The sequence below is a fragment of the Myotis davidii genome, unplaced genomic scaffold, assembly GCF_000327345.1.
Source record: "Myotis davidii unplaced genomic scaffold, ASM32734v1 scaffold149, whole genome shotgun sequence".
NCBI classification, from domain to species: Eukaryota; Metazoa; Chordata; class Mammalia; order Chiroptera; family Vespertilionidae; genus Myotis; species Myotis davidii.
The window spans coordinates 1603357-1614200 of record NW_006352194.1 but is presented as its reverse complement, the minus strand read 5'-3'; positions in this window follow the sequence as shown (position 1 = coordinate 1614200).

Genomic DNA, 10844 nt, shown 5'->3' with positions numbered 1-10844 from the left:
CGGGGGTGGGAGGTTGGGGGTTAATGGGGGGGATGAGGACACATTTGTAATACCTTAACTAATAATAAAAAATTAAAAAAGTGGAAGCTCCCCTCCACAATTTCCCAGTGGGTAGAGGTTTTGTGTTTATTCTTCCAGACATTTGTCTATGAACCTATGAACAGGCAGATGGACTTTTAAATTTTGCTTTAGATAAAAATGAATTATGCGATGCATATTGTTCTTCAGCTTTTCCTATCCAACAATCTACCATGGCCATAATTTCATGCCAGAACACAGACATCTGCCTCCTGGTTTATATATACATATACATATACATATACATATACATACATATACATACATACATATATATATATATAATTTCAGAGAGGAAGGGAGAGGGAGAGAGAGATAGAAACATCAATAATGAAAGAAAAATCATTGATAGGCTGACTCCTGTACACCCCCTACTGGGGATCAAGCCTGCAACCAGGCATGTGCCCTTGACCAGAATTGAGCCTGGAACCCTTCAGTCTGCAGGCCAATGCTCTATCCGCTTAGCCAAACCAGCTAGGGCTGCCTCCTGCTTTTTCTTGACTATGTAGTACTCTTTTGCAGGAATGGACATAATAGATAGCATTCTTCTATTGGTGGACTCCAATTTTTCTCTGCTCCACACAGGACTGGAAAGGACCTCCATTCAGAGATAGTATGCAGAGTGGTTAAGAATATTAGCTCTGCTGGATTTAAACCTAGCTCTGTGACCTTATGGCAAGTCATTTAACTTCTCTGTCCTTCTTTTCTCATCTGTCAAATGGGGAAAATAATAGTTTTTGCTTCACGGGGTCCTTTTGAAGATTCCTCAAGATCATTCACATCGAGCTCTGGTCCATAGCAAGCACTTGACCAATGTGGGTTATATTGTTAATTTTGGACATCAGTCTTTGCCTAGGTAGGCAAGTGTCTGCAAGTCAACTTTCTAAAAGTGTTTAAATTGTGATGGGTTTTTCTGGCTCACCTTGGGAGACCAGAATCTGGGCAGCACACACTTTTAGAGATGAACTACGTTCCGTTTTATTGCTCTGTTCATTAACGCCTGTTTGGAGACCATTGGTCTCATCCAATGCAGTCTTCCCCAGTCTCCACACCACAATAGTAACTGCTCTAAGCGCTCCACCCTCGCCACGTGCCAGGAACCCTGCCAACCACTTCGACATGCTTTGTTTACCTCAGTCAGCACAATGACCCTGCAAAATGGATGCAATTAGCCCGCTTTACACGCAAGAAAACTGACACTCTGAGAAGGAAAGTGATCGACTCAAAGTCACATAACCTAAGTTGGGGCTATGACATCCCCGGAGGGGAAGGAGAGCTCAGGGAAGAGTTGCTGGAGTGGGTACCGATGAAGAAGTAAAAAGGGCCACAACTGTGGTATAGTCGAGTCTGGATTCCCTTCGGGAGCCAAAGGACCCCCCAGGAAAATCAAGATGGACAGAGACCCAAGTTAAGGACTGGGGAAATGAACAAGTGGAATTAGCATCCAGCACCCTGCAAGCACTTCAAGGACCTGTCATTCATTCACTCACTTGTTCATTCACATATTTCTTCCTTTTATTTATTTATATGTTATTTTAGTAATTCTCGCCCGAGGATATTTTTTCCTGTTGACTTTTAGAGAGAGTGGAAGGGAAGGGGAGAGACAGAGAGAGAGAAACATCGATGTGAGAGGGACACATCAATTGGTTGCCTCCCACATGCCCTGAACAGGGCCAGGGATTGAGCCTGCAACTGAGGTATGTGCTCTTGACCAGAATTGAACCCAGAATCCTTCAGTCTAAGGGCTGATGCTCTAACCATTGAGCAAAAGTGGCTGGGGCCATTTACACATTTCTTGATTGCCAACTATGTATCCGGCATTGGACTAGTTGTTGGGAATATAGCCCATAGGAACATGACCCAGACCTTGGAACTTACATCCAGTTATCAGAAGGCTTGCTGGATGTTGCTGAAATAGAAAGTGATGTACAAGCATCAGGGCGTATTATTTTTGGGTGGGGGTTCAGGAAGCAAGATATAGCCAAGGTGTCAGGCTGGCTTGGTCAAGTAATTAAGAGAAGGAATAAGACTACAGGTAGAAGCCCTACTTCCTTTTTGAAAACCTCAAAAACTCTCCAATCTGTAGCCACTACCACGCCAGTCTTGAGGCCAGCCAGCTATGCTACCCGCCAGCTTAGTTTATGGGTCACGGAGCTTTGTTGCATGGATATTTCTGAAGGGCACCAGAGAAGGAATCCAAGAGGAGGTCTGGGTCCATCATTGGTCCAGAGGGTTAAGGGTCTGTGTGGGGACTCTAAGGGCAGGGCTGAGGGGGGACCTCAGCCCAGTCCACAGTGCTCTCACCTCACTTTGCTCTGTGGTTGACACCTCCCTCCCTCTGCCTGACACCCACTTAGCTCATGTCCCCAGCTGCCAGTCTATCAGATGCAATGAGTTGGCTTTGGCTTCACACCCTAGGGTGGAGAGATCCTGAGATAGGGTGCGCCAGCTCTCACATTTGCAGAAGGGGCCTCAAGACTCTTGCAACTTCCCCTGTACCCACCTTGACTTTCCAGTCCTGTGGAAAAATTTGCAGTTTTTCTTCAAATGAATTCTGAGGTCATCCCATCCATCCTCTCATCTCTACCATTCTAAGAAGATAGGAGGTAAAAAGAGGTCACAGTAGCTGGGATTCAAATCCACTGGAGCTAATATACTCTTAACTACCGTGCAACACTGCATACCATGTACATGGATGCTCTTTCCAGCCATGTGTGAAAGAGGGAACATTTGAAGTCCACATATATGTCCACCATTAGAGGAATGCTACGCATTATGTACGGCCATGAAATAGAATACTATACAGCCAGGAAAAAAAAGGTAGATTTATTTAAAAAAATATATATATTTCATTGATTTTTACAGAGAAGAAGGGTAAGGGATAGAGAGTTAGAAACATCCATGAGAGAGAAACATCCATCAGCTGCCTCCTGCACACCCCCTACTGGGGATGTGTCCACAACCAAGGTATATGCCCTTGACTGGAATCAAACCTGGGACCCTTCAGTCTACAGGCCAACACTCTATCCACTGAGCCAAACCGGGCAGGGCACAAAGGGTAGATTTATTGAGTACCTCCTATATGCCAAATGTCTTTACAATTATCTAATCTTTCTCAAAATCTTCCATGGTAAGAATTATTAATGTCCCCATTTTTGTTGTTGTTGTTTTTGTGTGTGTTTTTAAAATATATTTTTATTGATTTCAGAGAAAAAGTGAGAGGGAGAGAGAGATAGAAACATCAATGATGAGAGAGAATCATTGACCGGCTGCCTCCTGCACACCCCCTACTGGGGATCGAGCCCTCAACCCAGGCATGTGGCCTTGACTGGAATCAAATCGGGGACCCTTCAGTCCGCAGGCCGATGCTCTATCCAAGGAGCCAAACCAGCTTGGGCGAGGTCCCCATTTTATAGATGAGCAAACAAATACTCGGTAAAGGTAACCAGGTAGCATCAACTCAAACACGTATAGTGGCCATGCCGTTAGCATCAATTGGTCCAGGAATGAATATGGTACAGATGGTACAGGACACTCAGCCTTGGTGTCAGGATTCACATGGGAGGAAGGGGATGGAGGCAAACGAGGGACCAGGGGCCATTCACCATGACTCAGCATAATTAGGAGCCAGTGTTACCAGATTCTGACTTTTCTAGAGAATTTTTAAATCAGGATTTTTATAATGTGCCCACCAATCAGGACAGATCTGTGCCCCAGATTCCACTGCCTCTGCCTAAGGTCCCAGAGGCCTTGGGACTTTCCATGTTTTCACCTGTCTCCAAAAGGTACGACTCAAATGGAGTCTACCTAACATTCAAATAATTAATCATCATTCTTTACAAATTCTTCCAAAAAACAGAAGAGAAGGGAACACTTCCCAACTCATTCTCTGAGGCCAGTATTGACCTGATACCAAAACCAAAAACATCACAAGAAAACAAGACTAATAGCCCTTAGGAATATGGAGGGGAAAATCCACAACAAAAGAAGGATCATGCACCATGACTAAATGGGATTCATACCAGAAGTGGCTTAACATCCAAAAATCAATTAATGTAATACACTATGTGAATAGGATAAAAGGCCACAACCACATGATCATCTCAATAGATGCAGAAAGTGCACTTGACACCCTTTCCTAATAAAAACACTTACCCAACTAGGAACAGGAAGTTTCCCCATCCTGGCAAGAGGTCACATAGCTGAATTCAAATCCGCTGGAGCTAGAATATTCCTAACTACAAAAAGCACACCACCACCACCAACATTGTACTTAATGGTGAAAGCTTTGTGGCTTTCACTCTCAGATCAGGGACAAAACAAGGACATCCACTCCCACCACTTCTATTCAACATTGCCTGGAGAGTCTAGCCAGGGCAGTTAGGTAAGAAAAATGTATTTTTTAAAGGCATCCAGATTAGAAAAGATATGGAAATGTTTGGAATTAGATATAGGTAGTGGTTGCACAACATTGTGAATGTATTAAATGCCAGTGAATTGTTCACTTTATTTTACTTATTGAATTTATTGGGTGACATTGGGTAATAAAATTATACAGATTTCAGGTATACAATTCTACAATCCATCATCTGTATATTGTATTCTGTGTTTACCACTCCAAGGAATTGTGCACTTTAAATGGCTGGCTTTATGTTATGTGAATTTCACCTCAATGATTTTTTTTAGTGAAAAGATGACCTACAGAATGGGAGAAAATATTGCCAAATCATATATCTCACAAATAACTTGTATCCAGAATATATAAACAACTCTTACAACTCAATAATAAAGGACAAATAAAAACAAGCAAAGTAGTAGAATCACTATGTTGTATACTTGAAACTAATTTTTGTCAACTATACTTTGATAAAAAAGAGAAATCCTAGCCCAGCAGGCATGGCTCAGTGGCTGAGCATTGACCTATGAACCAGGAGGTCGGGCTTCGATTCCCAGTCAGGGCACATGCCCAGGTTGCAGGCTTCATCCCCAGTAGGAGGTGTGCAGGAGGCAGCCAATCAGCGATTCTCCTCATTGATGTTTCCTCTCTCTCTCTCTCGCTCTCTCTCTCTCCTCTCCCTTCCTCTCTGAAATCAATAAAAATATTTTTTTTTAAAAAAGAGAAATCCTAAAAGGATATATAAGAAGCTGTTAATAGTGGTTACTTGTAGGAGTAAGGCTGGAGATTAAAAAAGGGAAAACTATTTCTACTTTTTTTTTTTAATATATTTTATTGATTTGTTACAGAGAGGAAGGGAGAGAGATAGAGAGTTAGAAACATCGATGAGAGAGAAACATCGATCAGCTGCCTCCTGCACATCCCCCACTGGGGAAGTGCCCGCAACCCAGGTACATGCCCTTGACCGGAATCAAACCCGGGACCCTTCAGTCCGCAGGCCGATGCTCTATCCACTGAGCCAAACCGGTTTCGGCTATTTCTACTTTTTCATTTTACTTTTTATTTTAGTGTTCTATACTCTGTAATTATATACATACATTCTATCTATAATAAATGTTTAAGCCCTAGCTGGTTTGGCTCAGTGGATAGAGCGTCGGCCTGCAGACTCAAGGGTCCCAGGTTCGATTCCGGTCAAGGGCATGTTCCTTGGTTGCAGGCACATTCCCAGTAGGGAGTGTGCAGGAGGCAGCTGATCGATGTTTCTCTCCCATTGATGTTTCTAAATCTCTATCCCTCTCCCTTCCTCTCTGTAAAAAAATCAATAAAATATATTTAAAAATAGTAATAATAATAATAATAATAAATGTTTAACACTTAAAAATTATTCCATCTACCAATTCTTAAAAGGTCTATTGAAGTTATTTTTTTTAAAAGAAAAAAACAACAACAAGCAAAGTATATGAACAGACATTTCTCCAAAGAAAATATACAAATGGCACATAAAAAATATTCCACATAAGTAAGTCATTAGGGAAATGCAAATCAAAACCACAATGAATTACCATTTCACACCCACTAGGATGGTTATAATATTTTTAAAGTATAATAAAATACAGTGCTCGCTTCGGCAGCACATATACTAAAATTGGAACGATACAGAGAAGATTAGCATGGCCCCTGCGCAAGGATGACACGCAAATTCGTGAAGCGTTCCATATTAAAAAAAAAAAAAAATACAAGTGCTGGTGCCAATGTGCAGAAATTGGAACCCTAATACACTGCTGTTGGGAAGGCAAAATGATGCAGCCACTTTGGAAAAGTTTGACAGTTTCAAAAAGTTAAATAGAGCCCTGACCAGTTTGGCTCAGTGGCTAGAGGGTCGGCCTGTGAACTGAAGAGTCCCAGGTTTGATTTCGGTCAAGGGCATGTACCTTGGCTGCGGGCACATCCCCAGTAGGGGGTGTGCAGGATGCAGCTGATGGATGTTTCTCTCTCATGGATGTGTCTGTTGCCCTGGTTCAGTTGGTTGAGCATCATCCCATGCACTGAGAGGTCACTGGTTCGATTCCTGGTCAGGGCACACGCCTGGGTTACGGGCTCACTTCCCAGTAGGGGGTGTGCAGGAGGCAGCTGATTGATGGTTCTTGATCATTGATATCTTTCTCTCTCCCTCTTCCTTCCTCTCTCTCTCTCTAAAAATCAATAAAAACTTTTTTTTTTAAAAGAGAGTCAAAGTGTTGAGGGAGCACAGAACACAAAACAGGAGGTTTCTTCTGTCTGGACCATGGCAGGGAAGGAAATTTCACCATGTCGCCAACCACTCAAAATGCTTCAGTGGCTCCCCAGACCCCCTGACTTAGCCTCTGAGACTTTGTCTGATGCAGCTTCTGCTCAGCTCACCATTAAAACGCACAGGATTGCCCTAACCCGTTTGGCTCAGTGGGTAGAGCATCAGCCTGTGGACTCAAGGGTCCCAGGTTCGATTCCGGTCAAGGGCATGTACCTTGGTTGCAGGCACATCCCCAGTAGGGGGTGTGCAGGAGGCAGCTAATCGATGTTTCTCTCTCATCGATGTTTCTAGCTCTCTGTCCCTCTCCCTTCCTCTCTGTAAAAAATCAATAAAATATATTAAAAAAATAAAATAAAATGCACAGGATCTCCCCGCATCCTTTCAGAGGAAGTAGCATCTCTATTTCCCAGGAAAAGAAATAAGGCTAGGAGATTTTAAATGGCTTGCCCAGGGTCACACAATGAGCTAGAATTTAAACCCAGGCCTAACTCCAGAGCTTGTGCTCCAAGAATCACACGGACATTTTAAGAGCTAATTGAGCCCTTTGTGAAAACACCTTGAAAAGTGTACAAGAGAAATTTGAGACACCGTTCATAGCAAAAGTCTTTTAACTTGAAAATATTCTCATCTTGATCAAAACCCCCAGACATCCAACAATATCATCACATCAACGGAGACCAAAGGGGTCAACATGAAATGGCTTACAAAACTGAGGGTCTCCTCTCTGGTCAGGGTGAGCAAGTACAAATTCTGGAAGACTTGTTCCCTGTGGATTCTGACAATACCAAACTCTGCTTGCCCTCAGCCAGAGGAGCTGTCTAAAGCCCATTGGCTTGAGCAGATGCAGGAGCTGAGAAGGTACGCATGTTTAAGATGGGTTCAGGCCAGCCTTTTTTTTTTTTCATTTAATGTATTTCAGAGAGGAAGGGAGAGGGAGAGAAAGATAGAGACATCAATGATGAGAGAGAATTATTGATCAGCTGCGTCCTGCACGCCCCCTACTGGGGATCGAGCCCCCAACCCGGGCATGTGCCCTGACCGGGAATCAAACCTTGATCCACGCTCAACCATTGAGCCAGGCCGGCCGGGTCCAGCCCTTTTCAAACTCATTTCCTATGGACCACTTATAAAATAAGAATATATTAGCACCCAAAGCAATCTATAAATTCAACGCACTTCCCATTAAAATACCAACGGCATACTTCATAGATCTAGAACGAACTCTCCAAAAATTCATCTGGAATAAAAAAAGACCCAGAATTGCTGCAGCAATCCTGAAAAAGAAAAAAGTAGGTGGAAACATTTTTATTGATTTTAGAGGGGAGAGTTAGAAGCATTGATGAGAGAGAATTATTGATCAGCTGCGTCCTGCACGCCCCCTACTGGGGATCGAGCCCCCAACCCGGGCATGTGCCCTGACCGGGAATCAAACCTTGATCCACGCTCAACCATTGAGCCAGGCCGGCCGGGTCCAGCCCTTTTCAAACTCATTTCCTATGGACCACTTATAAAATAAGAATATATTAGCAAACTCCTACCAGAAGGTCATCCCCTCTAGATTAAAGGAGGTAGCCAGCCTCTCACAAAATAACAGCAGTGCCACAAGTTAACTGCTATAAGAAGTGATCAAAAATTGATTCTTACTTTGAATAGAAAATAAGCATTGAGTATCACATGCTGAAATAATAAGACAAGTTGTAAAACATAGTAAAATTATCAAATATCTTAAGTCAACTCAATATGTGGTTGACGAATTCATTAATATGAAATTGAAGAATGTCTTTTGAACTAAAACAATGCATTTATGCATTGAAGAATAGTTCATGAACCTTGTAGGAATTCTTTTTTAAAAATTTATTTTTATTGTTGAAATTATTACAGATGTCCCTTTGCCCCCCTCCCTTCATTGTCCCCCTCCACCCCACTTCCATCCTCTCCCTGGCCTTCCCCATACTTTTATCTATCCATGGGCTATGCATATAAGCTCATTGGTTAATCTCTTGTAGGAATTCTTTTTTAAAAAAATATATTTTTATTGATTTCAGAGAGGAAGGAAGAGGGAGGGAGAGATAGAAACATCAATGATGAGAGAGAATTATTCATCTGCTGCCTCCCACAGTCCCCACACTGGTGATCAAGCCTGAAACCCAGGCATATGCCCAAGACTGGGAATCGAACTGTGACTTCTTGGTTCATAGGTTGACGCTCAAACACTGAATGAACCACACTGACTCTTGTAGGAATTCTTTTTTTTTTTTAAATATATTTTTTTGATTTTTTACAGAGAGGAAGGGAGAGAGATAGAGAGTTAGAAACATCGATCAGCCGCCTCCTGCACACTTCCCACTGGAACATCTCCCACTGGGGATGTGCCCACAATCCAGGTACATGCCCTTGACCAGAATCAAACCTGGGACCTTTCAGTCAACAGGCTGACGCTCTATCCACTGAGCCAAACCGGCCACGGCTTGTAGGAATTCTTGATGTGTTAGTTCAGGTCCTCTGAGAAGCAAATGTTACCAGGGGATTAGATGTGGGAGGGGTTTATGGGGAAACTACCTAGGAGGGGAAAGTGGAAAAGAAGCCAGAGGAAGCTAGGTATGCCGTCAGATCATGGTGTAGGTAACACCTCAGGGAGAACAGAGGAAGGAATGGAGGTTGGACAGGAAAAGTCTTAGACTGCAATTCTAAGAAAGTTTCAGCAGAGCCAACGGGAATTCCTCTATCCAAAACTGCCCACCAGAGGACTCCCTCACCTCCTGGGATGGCCTGCATTCCTGTCCTTCCTGCTCAGTCACTGCCTGGGAGTAACTCATGGGAAGTGTGGCCTCAAAGAGAAGGTGGTGGTGGATTTCAGCCATTACAGTTGGGGCGTGCACAACACTTGGGACAGCATACCATTTATTAAAGACAATAATTATGTCATAACAAGACCAATCATAGAAATGTATTTAGTTTTTGTTGTACATGTATATTTCCAATAAATGTTATTAGAAATTATGTTTCTACCCCTGCCAGCATGGCTCAGTTGAGCCTCGATCTATGAACCAAGAGGTCACAGTTAGATTCTGGTCAGGGCACATGCCTGGGTTGTGGGCTCGATCCTCAGTTGGGGGCATTCAGGAGGCAGCATATAGATGATTCTCTCATCTCTCTCTCCTTCTCCTTTCCTCTCTGAAATCAATAAAAATTTTAAATACACACACACACACACACAACAATAACAACAAAAGAAATTGTGTTTCTAGACTATTCCATGAAGTCTCAGGAAACATTTGGGAAAATTCTGGATACCAGGGATTCCTGGACAAGGGAAAGTGGGATTGTGGAAAGACAGGGTAGAGCTGGGAGATCTGGGTTTTAGCTCAATTCTGTCACTAACTTGCTCTAGGAGCTTCTTCAAGTCACTTCCTTGGTTTCTATGACTTAAAATGGGTGCAAGGAAGAGGAGCCCCTACGCATCTCGGACACCCCTCATTCAGTGTCCCCCTTTAGAAACAGGCTCCTGGGCAGAGGATCCTAGGGCCATGTGGCTGCTGTTGTGGCATCCAAGTCTCTTGGCCTGGCGCCCCTACCTTGTGCCCACGTGGGTGTTCCACGCAGCGGCCTCGTTCCCCACCTCTCTCCACCGCTGGCTTCTCCTGATCAGACTAGCTCAGCTTCTGGCCTTGTAGCTTCCCTCTGCCAGCTGTCAGCAGCCGTGGGTGCTAGGAGGAGGGGAGGCTCTCGGAGGAGGCTGTGGTAAGCAGAGGGAAGGTGTTACCGTCAAAAATAACCCCTGAGGGGAGTCTGTGGCCACTCTCACCACCACCCTGTTTCCAGGAAACCCCCAGAGGCTGAGTGAAGGAGTTGGGGGGGGGTGGTCTTTTATAAAATGTAGCCCAGTGCAAGATCACAAGGCCTCCCAGCTTCGGATCCAGAGCTTTTCCATGTGGGTCTGAGGGCTCAGTATTACCCAGCACCTGACAGGGATGCACCCTCGGTCAGATGATCTATGCTAAGAAATTACATCATTCAAATCCTCCTCACCCACCTCCACCCCACACCTCAGAACACTTAGGCCAGTGAAGTGCACCTCCT